Raw genomic sequence first — 13,174 nt, 5'->3', positions numbered from 1 at the left:
CGAATTTCAATGTTCATTCAAATTAACACTGGTAGTGACGGACATGTTTTCGACTAGCATGGCGAATTTTTAAAGATTTATTATCCTAGATTATTTCTTTATTTATGAATGAATTTAAGTTAAAATGTTATTTGTTTGTACCTTAGAGATTATCACTACATTGTCAATGAGCATTTTTGACATGAAACAGTTATTTGTAATACTTTTGTGTTATGTTTATTTTACGTTACTATTTAAAAAATACCCTCTGACGCCCAATGTTATTACAAATTAACATAAAAAATTTCTAAAAAAAAAAAAAAAATTAAATGCCAAAAATTTTCAAATAATTTTCTGAGGTATTATCAAGCATTATATATTTTATATGTGTGGAAACAATAATGCGAGAGTGAAAGGGCTAAAAGCTTAGATCTCGTTGGTTAGAGCAGAAGGATTCGTTTGATCTCTCGCTCTCTACTATAAATGACTCATATGACAGAATGTTGTCGTTTGACTGTTTCCAAATCATTCAAAAAAAATGAGAGTGGTTTATTTATACACGCGGGTTGTCATTTGCTGCCGAAATACTATTAGTCCAGTCAAGATGTACATCAGTGCTTGCAAAAGGTCCAGTCATTCTGAATTTTTTATATGTTGTTAGGACCTAAACCAGTATTAAAAAAAAAATTTTGCAATTCCGAAAGTGCTGTGCGAGCGGCGGTGGACCTAAAAAACCAGGAAATTTTCGGATTTTTTTCAGTTTTTGTTCAATATCTCAGTAAAGGAAGGGTCTGACCGGTGTAGTTGCTATGCATACTTTTAAAGTAGACTAAATTTGCTATAATTTGAGACCAAAAAAAAATTCATATAAAGCCATTGGTTCTCAAGATACAGTTCTTCAAAAATAGGCAATTTTTTCCAAAAAGTGAAATTTTTTCAAAATGGTCACTTATTTTGTAAAATAATTTCTAAAGTACGCATCCCACGTCAAATATTGTTTGAAATAAAGTTGTTGTAAATTTAATAAGCTTTTATTTGAGACTAGATTGATATTTGTAGTCTAAACGGTTCTCTCAAAAATGGCAGATAACCAAAAACAGTCATAAGTGGGTTTTGGGTGAAATGCAAATAAACTGTTCTCGCGTCTTTTTATGGTTTTATTGTGCTGTGAAGTAAATCCATTAATCATCGTGGGTTTATCCTAGGGTTATAATATAATTACGACTATTTACGGTCTCTCACTATATCAGCAGAAGAAATTGATACCTACCAAATACTAAAGGCAAAATTTAAAAGTGCCTTGGAGAAAATTGAAGCGAATGGTCCAACATCACAGTTGTGGGTCCAATACTTTCGTATGACTACTTTGATAAAACTATTCATCCAGGCAGAGCCTTTTGGTGATGGAACCTTCATTTGTACACTGTCCACAAGATGCTCCCTTTTTTCCACGCAGCTGGACATTTTTTGTATGCTAAGAGCGCGCACCTCTACCTTCAGGATATGATGGCTCTACAAGATCGGATGGATAAAAGTGAATACGACGTGTTCACAAAAGGATCCTTCACCATTCCCCGGTCTGACAAGTTTTGGTCTGGGTTGTAGTCAGACCTAACAATTGAGCAGAAGCTGATGCGATCCATGAAAACCTACGGTGGGTTGACCCAAGGAAGGGGAATCTCCGAAAGTGTTCTGGCAAGGTGTACAACAGGAATGCTGTTTATGTTGAACATTTGTGAAGAACTGGAAAGGTTTTGAAGCTTATTATGTCCTACTGGAGAGCAGCATGTAGACATGAGACCTTCTCGAATCATCCGAGATAATAGTGATGTGGAAAAACTACAAAACTGGTTTGCTCTCCACCCTACATTTTCCAAAACTGACAGTTTAATTTCTATCAGTAGTGGTTTACTGGCAGGTCCTGAAATTAATTTCCACACAGCCCAGAGAGTTGGAACGGAAGGAGTGATGAAAATTGTGGGGAAAATGTACGACAAGGTAGTAATAAAACGGAAAAATAAAGTTACCACGCTGGCATCGATCACCTCCACCGTTAAACTGCCGGATAAAAACAGAAGAGTGGCTGTAGATCCGCTCACAATTTTTCAGCGAGTGTGTATTGCAAAGAAATCTGAACAGGATTTACAGGATGACTTCAAGTATAAGTTGGCTCCGTTCCCGATGTCTCTGTTCAATGAACAAGGGATGCGCAAGGGCACAAAATCTACTCTGTACTCTGCCTTCACTCCTCTTTCCAGCCACACGCCGATAGATGCCAGCACTCATGTCATTTTGGATGGTGGCTACCTCTTGCACAAGGTCGTGTGGCAGCGGAAGAGCACGGTTCGAGCACTTTTGGCACGTTATACCACCTACGTCCGAAACCACTTTAGGAAGAACGTCTCCATCGTTTTTGACGGCTTCCCCGAAGATGCTACCAAAAAAAACATCAAAACAGCGGAACGACTCCGGCGCTACGCAGCTCATTCCAGCTACGAATTGACGTTCGATGAATCCACAGTAATTCAAATTGCTCAAGAGCATGTATTGGGCAATGAAAACAATAAGAGACGCCTTATAACTCTTCTCTGTGACGCCTTTCAGAAGGAGGGAGTAGAAGTGGTTGTTGCCGAAAAAGATGCTGATCGAGAGATCGTCATGATGGCGTTATCAAAAAGAGCAGATGCCGATCGGGTCGTCATAGTGGGAGAAGATGTCGACCTGCTCGTTCTTCTCAATGGTTTAGGCGCTGAAGAGACAAACGTCTATCTTCAGAAGAGCGCGAAGGGTGAAGCTGGTTGCTGTCACTACCCTACGACCTCCTACAACAACCAGGACTCCCGACAATTACCAGGAACGATACTATTTACCCACGCGTTTGCCGGGTGCGATACCACCTCAGCACCGTTTGGCCAAGGAACGACCAAATTCAGCACACTTCTGAGCAAGAGTGAACCACTTGCTGAAGAAGTGGAGGTCTTCCTTCGGCCAGACTCTACCCCACAAGCCGTGAGTGAAGCAGGCATCAAGTGCTTCGTGGCTCTATATGGGGGTGACATCGCGAAGGATACTTTGGATTTCCTGAGGTATAAGACGTTTGTCACTTCAACAAACATAAACCTCGCCCGTTTGCCACCGACGGAAGATGCTGCAGGCCACCATGCAGCAAGGTGCTACCTCTAAGTGCAGAAGTGGCGGGGAGTCAACTTGAATCCCACTGAATGGGGGTGGAAGCTGTCTTCTCAAGGACTCACCCCCATCCCCACCACGATGGATCCCGCACCTCCTGCCCTTTTGCGAAAAATTTCATGTAAATGCAAGAAAGGATGCTCTGGGAGCTGCTCGTGTAGAAAGGCTGGGCTCCACTGCTCAGTACTCTGTCAGTCATGCGGTGGAAAATTTTGCATTAACGTCCCGTATGTGGAGCTGAAATGCTCGGACGATGAAGATGACCCGACTACAGACTGGGCGCCTCTCCCAGCTAAGATAAAAAGGAAGACATGATTTGACAACCAAGACACAATACCCACACGATTTATATTAGTTTTATTTTTTGTGTACATGTAATTTGTCCTTATAGTAGGTACCATGATGTTGGTACAAGCATTTTAGTATGTAGGTATATAAAATAATGTTTGAAGATGACGTAATTCCCGATAGATGTAATATCTTTTCTTTTTTTCATCAAAAATGTGTTAACTGTTTGATAAATAAAACCATAAAAAGACGCGAGAACAGTTTATTTGCATTTCACCCAAAATCCACTTATGACTGTTTTTGGTTATCTGCCATTTTTGAGAGAACCGTTTAGACTACAGATATCAATCTAGTCTCAAATAAAAGCTTATTAAATTTACAACAACTTTATTTCAAACAATATTTGACGTGGGATGCGTACTTTAGAAATTATTTTACAAAATAAGTGACCATTTCGAAAAAATTTCACTTTTTGGAAAAAATTGCCTATTTTTGAAGAACTGTATCTTGAAAACCAACGGCTTTATATGAATTTTTTTTGGTCTCAAATTATAGAAAATTTAGTCTACTTTAAAAGTATGCATAGCAACTACACCGGTCAGACCCTTCCTTTACTGAGATATTGAACAAAAACTGAAAAAAATCCGAAAATTTCCTGGTTTTTTAGGTCCACCGCCGCTCGCACAGCACTTTCGAAGTTGCAAATTTTTTTTTTCAATACTGGGGTCCTAACAACATATAAAAAATTCAGAATGACTGGACCTTTTGCAAGCACAACCCCCTTTTCATGTTTAACTTGACTGGACTATATCATTTCGCGTCGAAAATATTGCTTGTTAAAGTTCTTCGTGATAAAAATACAATAGCCAGTATAGTGTTAGTAAGTTAAAAACATATATATTTAACCTACCTACGTAAGTTCAAGTTTAAAGTGAATTGACAGTTTTTAGGTTATTCCGACGTTTCGGTTTTTTGACAATATCTTCCTCCACAACGTATAAATGTTATTTATTAAATCGACCAACTTATTCATGTTATTGATTAGTGTTATCCTGTATTGTCTTATTGTTTTGGTGAAATTAAAGATTTTTGAACATCTGTAACCATGAGTTTAAAATAGGCAGGAAAATGTCGGAATTCATCGCTGTACTGTCGGACAATCATGTTTTTGTATGTTTTTTCTGGGTGTTTTTGCAAATTTCTTGTCATTTTGGGGTTTTTTCTTTGATTAAAAAGTTTCACTGGCAAAGTTTCATCTTAAAGAAATAAACTGTAAAGTTCATTTTCTTAGTCAGATGAACCTTGCCCTCGGAAAACATTTCGACATTTTTACTTTTAAATAGTTTTTTGGGGCTAATTGCTCAATGCAATTATATTGTCTATGTTTGCACCTTTTTTTTAAATGACCTTGAGTTTCTCTACCTTGTCTACTGCTCTGCTCCGTACGGTAAGTACTGCTTGTAATCTGTGCTTAAGTACTGTATAAAACTTTTGGATACAAAAAGCCCGAAGATATCGATCTAGAGAGTGGTTTATTTATGTTTAGATCTAAACTACCCGCTCCTCGATCTAGACGTATTGTTGTATCTACAATAAAGTTCCACTGTTCAGAAGAACCAACTTGTATGATTGGAAAGTACTCATCTTCCACGAGCATCTTAGACTGGAGAAAAGGACATAGTCTAAGTCTCTCCAGAGATACTGATAATATTTAACTTACCGATACCGTTTGCGGCTTTTTTGATTTCAAGAAACTATAAATTATTTAATCTGATACCATGTGCATTCTTGTGTAGGGTATTAGCGCTGGTGCTATGACAGAAAGTATTATCATTATCAATTAGGTGATTAGCAATTCTGAAAAGCCATTATTATCTAGGCAGCGAAGGTACCAATATTCTAATTTAAACATTACGTGTTGTCTTACCGATATAAAAAAGATTAACAATTAAAAATACCCGAATGACTCAGTATGTTATCTAAGTATTATAAACCATCATAATCTGTAGTATTATTTAGTTATAAAAAAAAAATTTCGTCATCACAAATTAACTAATATTTATTTATTTATTAATTTTCGGGAAATCGACAGTTTACATTTAATCAGTTTGTACATAAGTAATATATAGTAAAATAAAACCAATTATGCATTCCTCCTTGTGACTTTAAATGAGACAGCATAATATGGAATAAGTTATTTAAATTTGTGAGAAAGGAATATGAATTAAAAATTTTATTCAAGAAAAAAGATTATATAAAACGAAAAATTTACAAAACAATACATTTATTGCCATGGAGAAAGGTTGTAGATATACATCAAATCATAATAGTGATATAAACAATAGATACATAAACATTATTCACAAACCATCAGAGAAATATTATTTTATGGACCTCTTGTATTTTGTAAGTTCGCAACTGAAAATATCAACCTTGGATAATACGCTATTGTAATTATTGCATGGTCTGTTCAGGCAAGAATTCTGCTAAGAGTTCGTTTTGCTTTGATCCACCCTGAACAGGACACAAGAGCGAATTATCATCATATTATCATACCGAAATTAATATTTATAAAACTTGCCCGTGTGAAATCAAACCATGTCACACTGTGTTGGCAATGAAACTTGATATTCAAATAAAACGATTTGCGTCAAAATCCCTACTGGGGAGTTTAAAACTATATAAATTACTTTCATATTTACTTACCAAGTAACAGACGAAAAACTAACTTCACTTTACTCATGGTTGCTCGTAAATTTCTTCAAATGACTATTGACTATATGTAGTTACACTTTTAATATCAATTGCGCCAGAAGCCACAATACATTTAGCACAAAATCTATTTAAAAACAAATTAAAATTGAATCACATACATTATTTATTATAATTTCAAGCTGAGAAGAATTAATTTTAGTACACTTATTATTTATCCGAGTTCGGTAGTTATTACAGTTTAGCATTAGCACAGATGTAGGTGATCAAATGCAAGAGCGTACTAGTTCATCACTTAATCACACCTGATTCAATGAGTGGTCCAACGAATGATGACGGAATGAATATTTTATTTTTTTATTTAAATATTATCGTGTTATAATGTAGTATATATAGATAATGCAATCTCTTTCAAATGATTGTGGCGGTCTGGAATTCAAGAATTTAAAAATAAATCAATTACATGTTCATTTATTAAGCTTTTAAGATACATTATGACGGGATTGGGGCGATTTTGATCTTCGGCTTCCTGTGTGTCAAGTATTTGCGTCAAAGTTCCGTTTCCTAATCATCCATTTCTCGAAGAGTAATTTCCGTATCCGTTTTACAATCAAATGTATTATGATTTTTATCAACAGTAATCCTTGTCATAATTACTGAATGCTCTAGAAATGAGATCCCTGAGGGGTATGTGTAGTAAAACCATGTATGATCGTGTGATAAATGTGGAGATCCGCAAAGAGTGCAATGCTGATGTAATAATAACATGGCATTTATAGTGTCACTTAACTTCAAGTGCGCTTTACTATAACAAACTTAAAAACGGTAATTTAGTTTTAGTGATCATGTTCTTAAAATTATTCCTACATATTATAACACTAAATACACTGTTTATACAAAGTGATGACAAAACTTAGAATAACAATAACAGCAGGACAGGACAAAACAAGAATATTAAAACTAAAACATAAAATAAAACAGGAGACAGTTTATGCTCAGAAATGAGAATTTTCTGAGCATTTGACATTTTAAAAAGGTACAACAAGGAAGTAACCGAAACCAAACAATTACCGGAAGTTTTAGAATATGACTTATTAAAAAATACTGAAAAGAAGTTAAGATTTATGAATGGTAAGATTTTTTAAATAATTTTATTTATTATTATTATTATTTATTATTACACGCCCTAATGGGCTTTTACACACTACAAAGTTTGATAGTAGAGTATCACAGTTATTATAGATTCTACAAAAGTAAAACAATAAAGGAAACATAATACAACGAAAAAAGAAAAAAAATATTAAATGTTACAACAAAAGCATATAATAAAATAAGATACATTAGATTCAATAGATATTCAAAATAAAAATAAAAATATATATATATATTGCGGAAATTATAGATGTCTATTTGTGTCTCGATCTATAAAAGAATTGAAATAAACAATATTTATATTGATTATTTTTAAGATGAAATATATCTCCCAGATCAGAGTATTTATTTGGGGAATTTTGATAAGACAGTGTCCTGGTGTTGTAAAAATAAAAGGGTAGTAAATTTCGGCAAGATCTTTTGGGTATGTGGATGCTGATTAATTGGAGTAACTCATTTTGTTTTTAAAGCCCGTTTGAATTCGGCCAAATTCCGTTGATTGGTAAGAGCTGATTGAAGTCTATTCCAGATGAGCGGGCCTGTTACACTAAAAGAGCGATCATAGTAAACGGCTCGATTTGACCGCGTAAGCGTAATGAGTAAGATCAAGAAAGGGACGCTTAGATGGTTTGGGCATGTAGAGCGAATGAGCGAAGAAAGGAATGTAAGGCGAATATACGATGCAAATGTGAATGGTAGCAGAAGTCGGGGACGCCCGAGGAAGACATGGTATGACCAAGTGAATCAGATACTTGGGTCAGAATAATAGAAGAGTATGTATGAGACGATGTATGAATGTGAATGAGGCAAGAGTGTGTGGTGTGACCGAGTTGTTTGGCGGTCCGTTCTCTCTGCCTACCCCTGCGGAGAAACGGCGTGATGGTTAGATAGTTAGCTTTTTTTAATCCATGTCATAAAATACTGGATAAAACTAATTATTATTTATTCTATCTGATTTATTTTTTTATTACCATTGTAAAAGCCACTTTACGACCGAAATAAAAGCCTTATTTTATTTTTATAATTTATTAATATTATAAATAACTTACTATAAATATTAACTCAACTTGTAAAATTTTGGGACTTTCGTTCGGTATTCAGATAAGCGGAAAAACGTATCTGCGATCAATCAATCAAAGATTCGAACCCAATTGTCAAACGAAATTGCTAACTTAGATAGTTTCATTACTAAATATTATATATATATATATAATATATATATATAACAGTCTGTGTTAAAGAAAATAACCTCTTCCCTATCTCCTTCCTCTCTCCAAACCATTCTGCCTCACTCTATATCTCATTATCCTTGGTTTTCAGAGAGAGTTGGGACTGAAGTGCGAAATTCACATAAAACATCAACTGAATTAAAAAAAATTAACGCAATCATGAAAAAATTGTGTAATGGAAAACTTCGAAAACAAACAAAAATAAGTCCTATTGGCATAATAAAATATTTTAGTAGGTTGTACCTCAACAGTAGTATAGGTTATGCAATTTGATCTGTCATAAATTATACAAATTAAGAATTGTCGATTGTTATGTATGGTTCATACATATGTATCTATTTATTCTTAAATTATTAAATACATTTCAATGACTTATCATCCACCATCGATTATTTTATCTAGACCTGAGAGTTTGACGTACCTTACGTTATCTTGTTTCGAATGATGTATTTTAATGATTTTTTTTATGCTTCCGATTTTGTTGTCCGGATTAAATCTTCCCCATAGGAAAAACTAAACCCTTCCACACACTTTTCCACAAATGATTATCTAGTCAATAAAAATTATGCAAGTGCATTATATAAGCAAAATAAATACAAAACAATACAAGAACAACACGTCAACTCACCAGAGATCAAATGGGAAAATAATTCACCGACTCCAGATATTTTCATATCAGAGGGTTCGGCTCGGTAGAACTTCTAACAGGGCCTATAAATCCTACTGATCCCTCAACATAAATGTTTAAAAAATCTTTTGTTATCCTACATGTATTCAAAATGACCGACTTTTACATCTTTATATATAAATTTTTTGATAGATCTAATACGCCTAAATTTTGAATGAGAGAGCTAGGTATAATGCCAGTAGCCGAAATAACGAATGGTAATATTTTTATAGTCTGAGAATGCCAAATTCTTTTTATTTCATTTCCTAAATCTGTGTATTATCTTAACAGATTTTTGAATATTACAACAATTTGGAATAGCGACATTAATGATATAAGTTATTTTTTTAATTTTGTCATGTAAAACTATATCGGGTCTATTATGACTAATCGCTCGGTCTGTTAGTATAGTTTTATCATAATATATTTTATAAAATTCGTTTTCTAAAAATGAATTTGTTTCGTATTCATAATATGGTACTATATTACGGCAGTCAATCAAGTTATGTTTAATTTTCAAATTTTGGTGAATTATTTTTAAAACTTGATTGTGCCTAAATGTACACTCGGACGGTGCTAATATAGAACATCCCGATATAATATGTTCTATAGTTTCCGGAAAAGCCAAACATTTTCTACACAAATCATCAATTTGATTTGTATCTTTGATTATATGCTTTCTATAATTTTTAGTATTAATGACTCTATCCTGAATGGCAATCATAAATCCTTCTATTTCTGCGCTCAACTCTCCAATACTCAACCATTTGTTTGACGAAAATTTGTCAACATACATTTGGTTGAGATAATTGAAGTGTTTTGTGTGTAAAATTTTATTTGACCAGGAATCTAATAATTCCTGGTTGGGATTTATAAAAATGTTGGCATTCTCATCGTATAAATTTAAAGGTGTAATATTTCTATCTGCCTTGCATATATATCATACATATATATCATTATATCATTATCATTATTAAACTGTTGTTGTTGTTTTTTTTTTTTTTAATTTAATTAAAATCAAATTTAATAATATAATTATTAATTTCTACAAGTATTTTTTGAACAGTTGACAGTTTGAAAATGGCCTTGGCTGTAACAATAACAAAATCCAAAAATTAAATGTAGTTCTACGAACTAAACACAAAAACAATAAATATCTTGTTTTTAACAAATTATTATAATATATAATTAGTCGGCTGAAATATCCATACAAATTGAAAATATCTCCCGAGTAAAAATAAATGCAGCCGACGGGAATTGAACCCGCACCTTCTGAAGTCCGGTCAGGTGCTCTGGACCGCTGAGCTACGTCGGCTTATTTCCAACCCTCCAAATAATGCAATATGTACTAGTACTTCAATCAACAATTACTGCTTATTATATTTTTTCACCTGTAAACAACCAAATTTATTTTTAAAGGCTTTGTTAGTGCTGAATTTCTCACTAGATGGCGTCGAGACATATTATATCTACATTTGTTGGTGCAATATTTTGACATGTCAAATATTATCCCATTAAATATCAATATAGCATCAACAACAATGTCCTAAAAAGAGTCGAACAAATTAAGGACCTTGGTATATTATTTGACAGTAAATTAACTTTTGTTCCTCATATAAATGAAATAACCAACAAGGCCATGAAATGCCTGGGGTTCATTCTGAGGACGATAAAAGAATTTAAAACAATTAATTCCTTCAAATTGCTTTATACTGGGTTGGTAAGAAGTAATTTGGAGTACAACTCAACAATCTGGGCTCCATTTTATAAGACTCATCAGCAAAAAATCGAAAGAGTACAACATAAGTTTCTAAGGTTTATTAATTACAAACTTGGAATACCAATCGAAGAACTTAATTATACATATCTAATGGAATTACTAAACCTAAGCGATTTAACTACAAGACGCACAGTGAGTGACTTAGTTTGTCTTTTCAATATATCAAATGGCAACCTGGACGCCCTCGATTTAACGAGCTTAATTAATTTGCGTATACCTACCCGTGATACTCGTTTAAATGCTCTATATTTTGTTACCAAATCTGCCAATAATTACTTTGTAAACTCTCCAATTCAAAGGCTTCATACACTTGGAAATAAATATAGTTCAATCGATGTCTATCATTTCCAATCGGTTTCCAAATTTAAAACCAAAATATTAGAACTTTTAAATTAAAACAATAAACATCTAGCTATTGCACTTCTTATTGAATTATTTCTTCAAGATTGACAAAACAGGCTTATACCTACAAACTATCATGTTTAGATTTGCTTTTTGCTTGATTTTATATGTCTAAAGGTTAATGTTATATTATTGCTTTACTATTCTTTATTTAGAATCTTCACAATATTTTTTTATATAAACTATGTAAAATGGCTGACCGATCGCCCTCGATTTAGCAGGCCACTACAACCAGTCAAATGCAGTAGGTATATCTGTTAACAATACTACCAATAATTATTTCGTTAGCTTTCTAACTCAAAAACCTCATAAACTATGTGTCGTATTGTATCATGTTACTGCTGCCACTACCTAGCATTTACATTATTTATTAACTAATTTAAGTCTGTATAACATAGGAGTAGGAATATTCTTATTTTTGTACTTTTTACTTGCTGTTATTATATGGATATGGTTATATGTATTTTTTCTATTATTTTTGTGAACTTGCAATCTTCAGAATATTACTTTTTTATGAACTATGTATGTAAAAGCCCAATGGGCGTTTAAATAAATAAATAAATAAAAATAATGATAAACTAATGTTGGCATAGCACAAATGATAATAATAATTATTGCTTATAACAATTTGTTATCCTTTGTGCTATGCATAAAAAACCCTGTCTTATAAACATTGGTCTATCATTACAAAAATAAAAATAATATATCGTTGTTTATAATTATTTAACCACCTTAAATTACTTAAATATTTTGAACTATTTTGTTGTTAACAATTCTTTAATTATTTTTAATCATTTATCTAATTTAAATAGCTTGATTATTTCAAATGACTTACTTAGTTATATTATTTCATTCTTTTAAAATATTCACCTATCGCAATTAATTTAATTCCTCACTTTCCTTTGATTATCTTCAACATTTTAGTACTACACACAATAAATTTATTTTACACAAAATTATTTTACATAAAATATTTTACATAAAATTATTGTACGGAGGCATCATAAGGATGCACTATTCCTGTATAAAGAAGTTAACAATAATATTCAATGCCCAGAGTTGCTAAACAAGATTCCATTCAATGTACCTGCGCGTTCAACACGCTCTTGTGTCCTGTTCAGGGTTGATGAAAGCAAAACGAACTCTAAGCAGAATTCTTGCCTGAACAGACTATGCAATAATTACAATAGCGTATTTTCTACGGTTGATATTTTCAGTTGCGAACTTACCAAATACAAGAGGTCCATAAAATTATATTTCTCTGATGGTTTGTGAATAATGTTTATGTCTCTTTTGTTTATATCTCTATAATGATTTGATTTATATCTACAACCTCTCTCCATGGCTATAAAAGTATTGTTTTTTAAAAATTTTCGTTTTATATATTTACCGGTCGGTGGCCGAGTTGACATCGCGTTTGGGTCTCACCCAGGCGTAGTGTGTTCAATTCCTCAGCTGGCTAAGTCCTCCATCACAACTCAAGCAACATTTTCAGCTTACTGTGGTGGTAGTAGGAGATTTTCAAATATTGTCAGGTTATTCGTATCCCGGGAATGTTTGTCTTTCTTAAAATATATATATATATATATATATATATATATATAATCTTTTGTTTTGTATACATTTTTAATTCATATTCCTTTCTCACATATTTAAATAACTTATTTCATATTATGCTGTCTCAGTAGAGGTAAAGTCACAAGGAGAAAATCCATAATTGGTTTTATTTTACTTTTTAATACTTATGTACAAAGTGATTAAATATAAACTGTCGAT

This window comes from Hesperophylax consimilis, chromosome 17 (genome assembly GCF_061612785.1).
Source record: "Hesperophylax consimilis isolate HC1 chromosome 17, BYU_Hcon_1.0, whole genome shotgun sequence".
Lineage (NCBI taxonomy): Eukaryota > Metazoa > Arthropoda > Insecta > Trichoptera > Limnephilidae > Hesperophylax > Hesperophylax consimilis.
The sequence above is the reverse complement of the archived record's forward strand: the minus strand, read 5'-3'. Positions refer to the sequence as shown.